Here is a 13,907-nt window from a genome sequence, read left to right on the forward strand (position 1 = left end):
GTCAAGTGGGTTGATTGTAGCAATTAGGTCTTCCGTGTCTCTATTGAGCTTCTTACTGGAAGTCCTGTCCTTCTCCGAAAGTGGTGTGTTGAAGTCTCCTACTATAATTGTGGAGGTGTCTATCTCACTTTTCAGTTCAGTTAGAGTTTGTTTTATGTATCTTGCAGCCCTGTCATTGGGTGCATAAATGTTTAATGTGGTTATATCTCCCTGGTCAATTGTCCCTTTAATCATTATGTAGTGTCCTTCTTTATCCTTTGTGGTGGATTTAAGTTTGAAGTCTATTTTGTCAGAAATTAATATTGCTACTCCTGCTCTTTTTTGATTGTTGTTTGCTTGATATACTTTTTACCATCCTTTGAGTTTTAGTTTGTTCGCGTCTCTAAGTCTAAGGTGTGTCTCTTGTAGGCAGCATATAGACGGATCGTGTTTCTTTATCCAGTCTGAGACTCTCTGTCTCTTTATTGGTGCATTTAGTCCATTTACATTCAGTGTAATTATAGATAAGAATGTGTTTAGTGCCGTCATTTTGATGCCTTTTTGTGTGTGTTGTGGATAATTTCATTTTTCCATTTACTTTTTTGTGCTGAGACATTTTTCTTTGTAAATTGTGTGTTCCTCATTTTCATAGTAGTCGAATTTATGTTTGCTGAGTCGTTATGTTTTTCTTGGTTTCTATTTTGAATTATGGAATTTGTTAGACCTCTTTGTGTTTACTTTAATATTTGCCCCGATTTTTCTAAGTAAATACCTAACTTGTATCATCCTATATTGCCTTGTTTTCCTCTTCATATGGCAGATCTATGTCTCATGTATTTAGTCCCTTTTTTTGATTATTGTGATCTTTTACATATTGACTTCAATGATTCCCTGTTTTGAGCATTTTTTCCTTTTTAAAATTAATCTTAATTTACTTTTGTGATTTCCTTATTTGAGTTGATATCAGGGTGTTCTGTTCTGTGTCTTTGTGTTGTGCTGGTATCTGATGTTATTTATTTTTGGACCAAAAAATGTCCTTTAGTATTTCTTGTAGCTTTGGTTTGGTTATTGCAAATTCTCTAAGCTTGTGTTTATCTGTAAATGTTTTAATTTTGCCTTCTTATTTCAGAGAGAGTTTTGCTGGATAAATGATCCTTAGCTGGCAGTTTTTCCAATGTTAATGAAGCCACCTGGGAAGGGGAGGGGAGGGATCAGATAGATAGGAGAGAGTACACCCAGGAATATGGACAGTTACTTATCTTGCTTGGGATGACTGTTTTACCTGAGAATCCTGAGGGGCATGTCGACTGTGTGCACTGGCTGGGCAGAGATTGCCCCAAGGGTCAGGCCCGCGTCCTGTGCTTGTGCTGTCTCGGAAGCTATGGTTAGTTCCTCCGCTCCCAGGCCAAAGTCCAGTGCCAAGGTTCTCTGGCTGGGATGCCGCACTCCCAGCTCCAAAATCAGTCGCTGCCTCCCGGTAACTTCTTCTACTCTCAGCCGTGTCACAGTTGTGCCTGCGTGCACTGGCCAGGCTTCCTGCGAGGTCACTTCAGGGGGCTAGGGCTGTGCCCCGTGTTTGCGCCATCTCAGGATGCCATGCTCAGCTCCCCTGCTCCCAGTCCAAAGTCCGGCGCCAAGGTTTTCCGACTGGGACGCTGGCTCCAGGCTCCGAAAAGAGTTGCTGCTTCCCCATGGTTGTTCGTTGTCTCGTTAGCCCCATCAGTGTGCAACATGCTTGTGCTGGCTGAGTCTCTACAGAGGTTACCCCAGGGGGCTAGGGGTTAGGGCTCTGTCCCGTGCCTGCCCCATCTCAGCAAGCTGCAATCAGCCCCACCACTTGGCACCAGGGAACCGCGGGGGCTGAAGGCTGTGGGGTGGGTCGCGGGCTCCAGAAGTGGTTGCTGGTTCAGGGTGCAGCTTTTCGCTCACCTGTCCCTCAGGTCAACTCTTCAGATCTGTGTTTGATGGTCAGCGTTCGTAGATTGTCATGTATCTGATCGATTCACTTGTTTTTCCAAGTCTTTGTTGCTAGAGGGATCCTAGGTAGCATCTGCCTAGTCAGCCATCTTGGCCCCCTCAACATTTTTACTTTTTAACCCTAGAAAATCTTAACTTTAAGCTGTGGATGGGTTGGGCTTTCCAATCCTTCTTGTCACTATTGGCTGGACAGAGCTTGACTTAGGAATGACGGGTCTTCGGTTCACTTCTGCAAACTTCATGGTTGTATGAGTGCTGAGTAGTATGGTGAAGGATCCAGTCCACTTGAGCTGTAAAGGGAGTTCCTTCTACATGTGGAAAAGCACCTGATCCCTAGGTTGGAAAAAGTGTGCAGCTATCTCAGGAGGGAAATTCTGCCAGATCCACACTGCCCAATGTAACTGGGAAAGAATTTTGGTTAGAGAAAGCAAGTATTGAGACATCATTACATTAGGAGTTTAAGTGGAGGATTGTGGGGAGAGTTGGTTGAGACAATCTGGTCTCCCATAAAGTATCTCAAAGTGCAATACAGACTTGGAGGCAAGCCAGTGACAGAACATCTGTTCAGGGCAGCCTGGACTCTTGACACAGTTTATTAAGATGACATTTTATGGTCTGATTCATTCATTCAACCTTTCCACAAGATTGAGGTCTCCATGCTGTGTGAAGTTTCCACTTTATTCTGAAAGCAGTCGAAGCCTGTCATACCACTCTCTAGCTGTCTCAGTCCAGCAAAAGAAAAGCTTTTACCCATCCTGAAAAAGAATCTACACACACCAGTAAATATTTCATCAGATGTTTAGTTTTGAACACTTCACAAAAGTCAATTTGCCATATTTCACCTGGAAAGGGCCTCATTCCTTGAGTGCTGGAAATCTTGACCGCATGAGTCTTTGGATTATTAACTGCACAAAGTAAGCAAATGTCAACCGCATGATAATGAGCTTTTTTCTCAAGACATGTTTTGATATCTAATCAAACATGGTTCTCTCCCAAAATGTGAATCCTGATGTAAATAAAAAATTAAGTTAAAAACTTGATTGTTGGGCATGAAAATCTTACCATCAGGGATGTGTTTCCAGCTCTGACTCTGGGTGGCACCATAGCCTTGAGTTCTCTGTAGATCTTCCTGAGTATATTGGGGATATTTCCTTGTAGTATTGTGGTATTTCTTTTTTGGTGAGCCCAGCAGTGGACTACTGCCACCTTTTGAGGTTTTAGGACAGTGTCCAAAAGTTGCAACCGTTCAGTTCCATACTTAATTTTTTTTTTCCTCCTGCATTCAGGAGACTTTTTTCTTTCCATAAGGTTCCATGTGCATGCAGAGCTTTAAAAACAGAATTCGAATCTGTGTATATTGTAATTCTCTTACCGTCTGCCAATTCCAAGGCTCTTATATGGTAACAAATTCGGCTTTCTGGGCCGAGTTGTCCCGTGTGAGGGTTTGCTGGTGTTACTGTCAGAGACAAGCTTTTTTCATCAAGACGTTTCAGCATGCACTTTACTTGGGAAATCCCACCCCGATAAGGGGGAACTGGGCCTTCGGGCATGTATAGAAACTGGTGGGACATTTTGGTTTTTCCTATTTCACATTGCCTGGCTACAAAAATGGTCTAGTTACCTCTTTTCCAGTAATCCCGACAACCTCAGTACTGCTGGTCAAGGAAGTCCTTTAGGCTACTGGGTGAGTTCTGAGAAGGCTGCTCCAGTATCATAACTTTTACCAGGGGGTCAGTAGGAGGGAAGTGAAAAGCTGTCTCCCCCTGTCTCTGTCATTCAGAGTCCTCCTCCTGCTCTTTCCTTACTCCTTGAAAAAGCTTCTCCCCCCTTTCAATTTTGTCGGGCCCTTTTCCCTTCTTTTTTTGGGACGTTCATTTTTCTAGTGTCCTTCCTCCTTGCAAAATGCACATTTTTGGGGGGAGCTCATCCTTACCTTGGTCTCATTGTTTTCTTCTAGTTGATCCTAGGCAATGGCCAGTAGATTGGCCTGTTTCTTCTTGTCCTGGTCTCTTTCTTTTTCTTAGCCTCCTTTCTAGCCTACCCCCTCCCAATTCAGTAGTATACATATTCATTTATTCATTCCACTTGCATACAATGCTCTTCATTATAGAGTCTTGTACACTTGAAGGTGATTTATTAACAGAGGCGAAAGAAGGAAATGCTTAATTTCATGAACTACTATAAATTCCCCATCCCAAGGTCCTTGTTTCCAAAGCAGCACTTGGGAAACAAAGACCAGTTCAGGCAGAGTTTATTTTCTTCTTAACCACCTTTATCCCCAGCACTCAAAGTAGTCTAAAATACACAGGTGCTCAGCCTGCCTTTCTAACTCTTCCTCTGAAGTGAAAATATCATTCCTTCATGGTTGTTTACATGGTTTTATATCTATGAAGGGCTTCCCCTTTCTTAAAACTCTGAAAATCTCCCTTCTATTTAATAGACTGTTCCTGACTTTACATTTTTCAGTAAATTTTTTAATAATGTCTATCTTCCAGGGTTTCTTCTTTCTCCATCCATATTTATCCTTCATCTTCATACTTTTTCTACTTTCTCTTAGATCTCTGCTGTCATGCTTCAGAATGGATTATGGACCCCCATTATCTGAGGTGGCCCTTCTGCAGCTGGGACTGACACCTTCCAGAGTGGGTAAAGCCCTCCTGGGGGAACTGGGGTGAATTGTGCCCAACACCTGGTATGGGGAGTGGAGACCATATATATCTCACCTCCTCCACCCCTTTTTGATGCCTTCCAATTCTCATCCTCTGATACCACAAGAGAGGGGTCACTTATAGGTGCTGATGGGGGCTTTTCAAGGTGGGGGAATAAGAAGAACATTCGATGGCTCTTCATCCCTTTCTCCATCTTCAGTTTTGATCTGCAGAGGAAGGGCTAAAACAAAAGTTTTATCCTTTTTCTCATTCCGTAATGTCATAAAACATTCTACATGCAGGTTTTTTGTTTTTGTTTTTTTTTTTTAATCTCACTTGTTAGTTCAAAAACAAAACAGATCATTCACTGGCCTTCTGACCCCATCTGGAAGCTGGTATTGAGGCCACACTTGATTACACAAAATTTTAAGATGTCTCTTCATTAGGGAATCCTCTCTGAAATAATTCCAGTTCCTAGTGGACTCTCAGCCAGAACCTTACTCTCTGGGTACCCACTTCTAACTATGAACCTCACTAGTCTCTCCTCCATCTTCATGGGACCCAGCTACCCATTCTTGGATGGAGTCTATGAGAATCGACACCCCTATGGCATTTACAGAGGGTTTGCCACAGGATGCTTAGTTACCTACTTTGGCAGGGAAACTTTCTCCCTCTGTCTGGAGCTCACTGCCGTGGGGTCCACCCACCCCACCCATCACTGGACCTCTGGGCCACCACATGTGGAGAGACTTCAAAAACTCAACGGGGGGTGAACCTTCTCTCTTCCTCGGTCCTTCCCAGGGCTCAGTCCTTAGGGAGACGGAACTAGCACCAGAGTAATTCGAGCAACATATTGGGCACCAAAATTTGTTACCCTATGCTACTCCATTCCCTGAAGCCGTTGAACCAATGAAACGTACTCCAGTCAGAAAGAGAGTGAAAGTTTATTAGGAGGTGACACTAACAGGTAGCCTGACAGCAAGGCAGGCTGTCTTTACGGAGTCCCGAAAAGCAATTTTTTACATTGGAGCTTACATATCATTTTTGCGAGCATTACCTAGCCCACAGATGGTCTAATGAGTACACACCACAAAACAATTATGAGAAACTCTTTATTAAGCTAAAGATACGCATACTGGACATCTGGACTCTAATTGTATGTTTGTAATAAGCAAAAAAAAAAGTTATATAAAAATATCTTGGCCAGCGGAACTGGCCTGCCAAGTTTACCCTGACCGAGATAAGAAGCAAGAAAGAAAGTTGTAGACCAAAAGTGCCAGGCAGCCTTCCTAGCTGTCATCTTGCAGGCTGAAGGCCATCTCCTAAAAGAACAAGAAGAGGAGGAAGACCAAGACCACAAGAGCTGAGAAGCCCCCATACACTTTTGGAAAAAAGCCAGTGCAGCTGGTACAGTTAAAAAAGTTACAGGTTACTTAGCATATCATTATGGCATTAGTTATGTCAAGCTCTCAATTGCCCTTTTTGGAAAGGAAAAAACATGCTGGAAGGCATTAGGGTCACAGAAATGATCCCTATGGTTTAATGCACAGTCAGAGAATGTCACTTCTACATCTGCGATTCTATAATATGTGTGAAAAGAAAAACCTTTTAGAATTAGGGGAAAATGAATATAGGATTCTTTGGGAAATGGAGGTGGTAGCAAGATACTAAAACTGTGAAGAAGAGTGTTGCAAAAGAAATAATTAAAAATACACAACGTATTCAGCCCTGTTTAGTCTATCAATCTCTCCTACCATAGAGTTATCATTTTGTGTATGGTAATTATGTCTCACTAGCCATCACATTCCCCTATATTCCTTAATACGATTATCTGCAATTAGTAAGTAATAGGGATTGAATTTTGTACATTTCAAATGATTTCAAATTATTTATTTTAGAGATCATATTTTTTCCAGTTTATTTGTACACTTTTTAATAAACAAAGGCCAATACACAAATTATTACAAGGATCAAAGGATACAGACCAAACAGATCATTTTATGAGTAATGATAGGTAAATTTAATGTAACAAATTGCCAAATTCCACGTATACAAATTCTAATCCCCCAAATGAAGGCCTTTGAGGATTTTTCAAAAAATGATTAGAGGTAATGTGGGTTACTGTGGGTGACCTATGGAAAATCCTAAACTTGACTCTGCCACTCATGTCACTGCCCTCCAAGTGATACTTGGAATCCAGTCTTATCCTTGGGGTCTTTCTTCCAAATAATCAAGTGTTGGCAATAATCTCACTATTTTTGTATATTTATTACTGACTTTGGATTCCTTCCTTACAGAATCTTCTCCAGAAACTATAAATCTTTGTTAAAGCAAAATAATCTCTTCTCAATGATTTTATTTAAGGCAACTTTGACATCCTTATTCTTCAGGCTGTAGATTGGGGGTTCAGCATTAGCACAATAATGGTGTAAAACACAGAAGACACTTTGCCTTGGTCCATGGAGCTGACATTTGATGACTGCAGATACATGAATGCTAGAGAACCATAGAAGATGGAAACAGCCGAGATGTGAGAGCAGCATATGCTGAAGGCTTTGGACCTGCCAGCAGTGGAGTGGATTTGCAGGATGCTGGCAATGATGGAGATATACAAGCCAAGGATGGCCAAGGCTGGTCCAAGAATATTGAGCCCACTGAAGCAAAAAAGTACCAGTTCATTGGTATATGTGCTGGAGCAGGAGAGCTCCAGTAGTGGAAAAAGATCACAGATGTAATGGTTGATAATTTTAGCCTTGCAGAAAATCACTCTTAGCGTGCAACCTGTGTGAACTGTGGCACCAATGAAGCCCATCATATACACCTCAACTACCAACCAAGAGCAGACTTGGTAAGACATGGTGACACTGTAAAGCAAAATATTACAGATGGCGACACAGTGATCAATGCCATCACAGCCAACATATGACACTCTGCAATATCAAAAACAAAGGAATAGAGCTGAGTCATGCATTCACGATAGGAGATGATGTTTTTCTCTGTCACAAAGTTCACCAGCATTTTAGGAGTATGACAGTGGAATAGCAGAGATCAATGAAGGACAAACTGCTAAGGAAATAGTACATGGGGGTGTGCAGGTGAGAACTAAGCCCAATCAGTGTGATCATGCCTAGGTCCCCCATCACTGTGACCACATAGGTTCCTAAGAAAAAAAGAAAGAGGAGAAGCTGGAGCTCTGGTTTGTCTGTAGCCCAGAGAGGATGAACTCAGTCACTGTGGAGTGATTTCCTCCTGCCATTTTCCTGTGGGAATTTTATGGAGGAAGAAAAGAAGAAATTTGAGGTATGTGTTTATTTATGCATTGTGAAACAGATCTAATTCTTATCATTCAGATATCTCTAACTCTCTCCCTGTCTCTGTTCTTTGTTGGAAGTTACAGACTCTAGGATCCTTGTATTATGGGTCATGAAAATCAACAACAGATGGAATTATATCTTTTTTCTTTCTGTGCTATAAGAGTGTTTCTTAGTACTGATCAGTCTCTGAACATCCAAAGAACAGTTCTGAAAACTTAGAATAATGAGTGTTCTGAGCCCTGGTTGTGCAATGGCTAAGCACTCGGGTGTAACTGGAATGTTAGAAGTTCAAACCCGCCAAGTGACTCTGCAGAACAAAGACCTGGCAATATGTTTCTGTAACGATTACAGCCTAGAAAACCCTATGTGGTAGTTCTGATCTGTCACATGAGATCAATAAGAGTTGAACATTTACTCAATGACACCTAACAGCATCGAAAAGGAAGCACTTTCCATGCCTTATTTGCAATCTTCTCACCTCTTCTGCAAAACATATACTACCAGTAACTAAGTACTGGTTGCCATTGAGTTGATTCTGACTCATGGCAATCTCATGTGTGTCAAAGTGGAGGTATGCTCCACAAGATTTTCAGTGTTCATTTTTTGGAATTGTATCACCAGGACATTCTTCTTTGGCACCTTAAACATTTGCACTAAACAGGGATTACACAACAATTACTAGTATACTTATTTTGCATATTAGATTGCTAAGGCTCACAGTGGTTTAATTTTTTCCCATAGTTAGGCATATTATACCAAGTTATAGTGGTTTAATTTTTTTTCCCCACAGTTAAGCATATTTTAACAAGTCATCAGTATATGACAGAAGGCCTGTCTATCCCTATATGGTTTCTTCTCCATTTCACCTTCCATTTCTTTTAGCTACGCATGTCTGCTCTCCTGTCTTATCTCTGTCATATCAGAGAAACCATTCACCGCAATTAACATGAGGCAAGTATTAACAGAAAGTACAAAAATAATGTATTGGCCACTGATGTAGGCTGATTTCCCGTTAGACAGTACATTGGATACTGGAACCAATACAAAAATACAGAAATAGTGGCTCTGGAAAGTAACTGAATAGCCAACATTAAGTATATCACTCAAATTGAGCTCTACATCCAAGAAAGAAGTGTGTTTTCCAATGAAGACAATCCAGAAGTTCCTATGAAGAAAGGTAAAACTCATTCATTCCCAAAGCACCATGTGCTACATATTCTTGTATAACCTGAAGTGGTCCATGACCCTTGGAGCTTTTGTTCTGGAGAACCATAGCTACAGAATGGAAATTTTGCATGGTGTTTAGACAACGTTGTCTTTGCAGGTTTTAGGCGTGTTGTCTTGATGTATTTTGTACTCACCTTCAAATAAGATCTATTACCAATCCTTTGATGGCATTAAAGACCAAAGCAGAAAGCATACGTATATCTGAGATGGGAGTTTTGAAGGAAATTGATGAGTTTCTGGCTTGGGATACCCAGATGACTGTTCCATGTTCAATAAAAAAAAAAAAAAAAATTAATACAAAGAGATAAAAAAAAAAAAATCAAAGATTGGTGGTATAAAAAAACATTGGAGGCAAGGCCAAGATGGAGGAGTAGTTAGACTCTTCTGGTGATCCGTCTTACAACAAAGATCAAAAATAAATAAATAAATAAATAAAACAAGTGAATCAATTATATATATGACAAGCTAAGAACCCTGAGCATCAAAGGCAAAGTTAAGAAATTGGACTTAGTGATGGGGTTGGGAGAGATGGTGCAGAAGCAACAAGGAGTTGCCCAGCCCACAGCAGTGCCTCAGCCCAATTCCTTTATGCAATTCTAGCAGGGCTGATGGTAGTTTTTGCAGACATGGCCACTTCAGCAAAAGAAGACAAGCAAAGTGGTGCACCCCTGGCCCTGGGTGTGTCTGCGGTGGAGCAGGCAGTGGCATTTAGGAAGTGGTAGCTTCGATGAAAGAAGACGATCAAAGTGCCAGCACCCTTGAGTCCTGGTGAGGTGGCTGTAGGGCTGGCCATGGTGTTTAGGACGGGGTAGGTTCAGTGAAAGAAGGCAAGGATGGGACGCAGCCCTAAACCCCTGCGGCAATCTTGGTGGAGACCCAGCCACTGCGCACAGGCTACACACACCTCTGGAACCTAAGATAAAACAGCGCTCTCGGCACAAGATAAGTGATTTTGTCTAATTTACTATGCGGATCTAATAGCTCCTCCTTTGAAAGTACTCTATCATGTCTATCTGATTCCTCCTCCCTCTCCCCCAGCTGGCTTCATTAACAGTTGATTTCCCTGGGCCTGAGATAGGTTCCACTGCATTTCCTGAGCTGTTCTCCTGGCCTTGGAGAAGAAATAAATTAACAAACATGGAAAAAAATGTTCTGCCAACTCCCCTAAACTGGAAACTCAGAGCAGAAGCAGCTGCAGTCCAGGCTCAAATGATCCACAGATGGTGTCTTTCACCTTTGCATGGGTCCAGGTGGCTAGACTACACCAGATGGGATCGGGCTATTGTATTGCAAGGGCAAATCTGTTTGAGGCCTGACTAACTGTTTCAGGTGTGCAGTACAGAGGGAGGTTTTGGATGTATGATGCTGCTCTGCCTATTAAACAAGGCCTTCACCTACCCACAACAGGGGCCTGAGGACTGAAGACTACAACCATGCCACCTAGCCACCCACAAAAGGGCTCCAAGGACAAGTGGTGCCTACCAGTCCTTACAGGTAAAACCATTGGGTGCCTATGGTATGGCTGCAGAGCTCACCCACCAGAGCACTCTAGAGAACAGGGTCATGACTTCCTCACAGAGACTCAGAGGAAAGTTGTCAGCCACCTGCCTTCCTCAGAATGTGACCCCCTGCTGCTACCAGAAACCTGTGCATACACCAATCACCACTGCTCCTCTAAGATAGTCGGTGAGAGTCTACACTACACACTAGGTGACCGACTATCAGGACACCTGATCTGAATCCATACAAGAATAGTGAATGGACTCCTAGGCTCATATACCTGGTAACAGCTTTAGCCATCTGATAACAGGACATTAGTGCTTCAAAGGCTCCAATAATCAAGTTAGCTCACTCTAGGAGCCTATATGGGTATATCAAAACAAAACAGAGCAAGAAACTAGGAGACAGTGAGAAAACATAAAATAAATTAATACAAAGAGTTATAGATGTCTCAAAGACAATAGTCAATATCAAATCACATAAAGAAATAGGCCATGATTGCTTCAACAAACTCCCAAAACAATCAAGGACTCTCCCTGATGAAGGTGTATTCCTGGAATTACCTGTTATAGAATACAAAAGGTTAATATATGGAACTCTTCAAGACATCAGGAACGAGATCAGACAAACTGCAGAACAAGCCAAGGAACACACAGATAAAGCAGTTGTGGAAGTTAAAATGGTTATTCAAGAACATAATGAAAAATTTAATAAGCTGCAAGAATCCATAGAGAGACAGAAAACAGAAATTCAGAAGATTAACAATAAAATTGCAGAATTAGACAAATCAATAGAAAGCCAGAGGAGCAGAATTAAGGAAATGGAAGGCAGAATTAGTGAGAATGAAGATAAAACACTTGGCAACAATATAGTTGAAGAAAAATCAGATAAAAGAATTTAAAAAAATGAAATAACCCTAAGAATCATGTGGGACTCTATCAAGAAGAATAACTTGTGAGTGATTGGAATACCATAACAGGGAGGGATAACAGAAAATACAGAGAGAACTGTTTTGAAGATTTGTTGGCAGAAAACTTCCTAGACATCATGAAAGACAAAAGGATATCTTTCCAAGATGCTCATCGAACCCCATACAAGGTAGATCCCAAAAGAAAGTCACCAAGACATATTATAATGAAACTTTCCAAAACCAAAGTTAAAGAGAAAATTTTAAGAGCAGCCAGGGATAAGAGAAAAGTCACCTACAAAGGAGAATCAAAAAGAATAAGCTTGGACTACACGGCAAAAACCATTAAGGCAAGAAGGCAATGGGATAACATATATAAAACTTTGCAGGAGAAAAATTGCCAGGTGAGAATCATATATCCAGGAAAAGTGTCTCTCAAATATGAAGGAGAAATTAAAACATTTCCAGATAAACAGAAGCTTAGGGAATTTGCAAAAACCAAACGAAAACTACAAGGAATACTGAAGGGAATTCCATGGTTAGAAAATCAGTAATATCAGGTACCAAGCCAACACTAGAACACAGGACAGAGCAACCAGATATCAACCCAGATAGGGAAATCACAAAAATAAACTAAGACAAAAAATGCTCAAAACAGGGAATCAGTGATGTCATTATGTAAAAATGACAACATTAAATCAATAAAAAGGGACTAATTAAAGTAGGTATAGCTCTTCCATACAGAGAGAAAGTCAAGGCGATATAGGGAGATATGAGTTAGGTTTAAATTTGGAAAAATGGGTAAATATTAAGGTAACCACAAAAAAGACTAACAATCCTGCACATCAAAATAAAAAAACAAGAAAACATAAAGACTCGACAAAAACAAAATCAACTACAGTGAAAAAGAGGAACACATAATTTACAAAGAAAAACTACTCAGCACAAAAAAAATGGAAAAATGAAACTGCCAACAACACACACAAAAAAGGAATCAAAATGGCAGCACTAAATTCATACCTATCCATAATCACTCTGAATGTAAATGGACTAAATGCACCAATAGAGAGACAGAGAGTTGCAGAAGGCATAAAGAAACATGATCCGTCTATATGCTGCCTACAGGAGACACACCTTAGAATTAAAGACACAAACAAACTAAAATTCAAAGGATGGAAAAAATATAACAAGCAAACAACAATCAAAAAAGAGCAGGAGTGGCTATACTAATTTCTGACAAAACAGACTTGAAACTTAAATCTACCACAAAGGGCAAGGAAGGACACTGTATAATGATTAAGGGGACAATATACCAAAAAAAAAAAACAAACTTTTTTTTTTATACCAAGGGGACATTACTATATTAAATATTTATACACCCAACAGCAGGCCTTCAAGATACATAAAACAACATTGAAACAATCTAACAGCATTGAAATGCAAAACAGACAGCTCCACAGTAATAGTAAGAGACTTCAGCACACCACTTTCAGTGAAGGACAGAACATCGAGAAAGAAGCTCAGTAAAGACATGGAGAGTTAAATGGCACAATTAACCAACTTGACCTCATAGAAATGTACAGAACACTCCAGCCAACAGCATCGAAGTATACTTTCTGCTCCAGTGCACATGGAACATTTTCTAGAATAGACCACGGATTAGGCCGTAAAGCAAGCCTTAACAGAATCTAAAATATTGAAATATTACAAAGCCTCTTCTCTGACCATGAAGACATAAAACTAGAAGTCAATAACAGAAAAATCAGGGAACAGAAATCAAACACATGGAAACTGAACAACACCTTGCTTGAAAACGATTGGATTATAGAACAAATTAAGGATGGAATAAAGAAATTCATAGAATCCAATGAGGATGAAAAGACTTCCTATCAGAACCTTTGGGACACAACGAAAGTAGTGCTCGGAGGTCAATTTATAGCAATAAAAGCAGACATACAAAAAGAAGAAAGGGCCAAAATTGAAGATTTATTCCTACAAATGGAACAAATGGAGACCAACCAAAGAAACCTTCAGGCACCGGAAGAAAGAAAATAATAAAAATTAGAGCAGAATTACATGAAATAGAAAACAGAAAAACAATTGAAAGAATTAACAACACCAAAAGCTGGTTCTTTGAAATGATTAACAATATCAGTAAACCATTGGCCAGACTGACAAAAGAAAAACAGGAGAGGAAGCAAATAACCCAACTGAGAAATGAGATGGGCAATATCACAACAGACCCAACTGAAATTTAAAAAATCATAGCAGAGTACTATGAAAAGTTGTACTCCTAACAAATTTGAAAACCTAGAGGAAATGGACAAGTTTCTGTAAATACATTACATTCCTAAA

The 13,907-nt window shown here is 40.4% G+C and overlaps 1 pseudogene; it reads right to left on the reverse strand.

The window, feature by feature from the left end:
- Positions 1-6,916: 6,916 nt before the first annotated feature.
- On the reverse strand, positions 6,917-7,860 carry LOC100657019 (olfactory receptor 8G50-like; annotated as a pseudogene).
- Between the last annotated feature and the right edge of the window lie 6,047 nt (positions 7,861-13,907).

Source organism: Loxodonta africana, chromosome 15 (genome assembly GCF_030014295.1).
Source record: "Loxodonta africana isolate mLoxAfr1 chromosome 15, mLoxAfr1.hap2, whole genome shotgun sequence".
Classification (NCBI taxonomy): domain Eukaryota; kingdom Metazoa; phylum Chordata; class Mammalia; order Proboscidea; family Elephantidae; genus Loxodonta; species Loxodonta africana.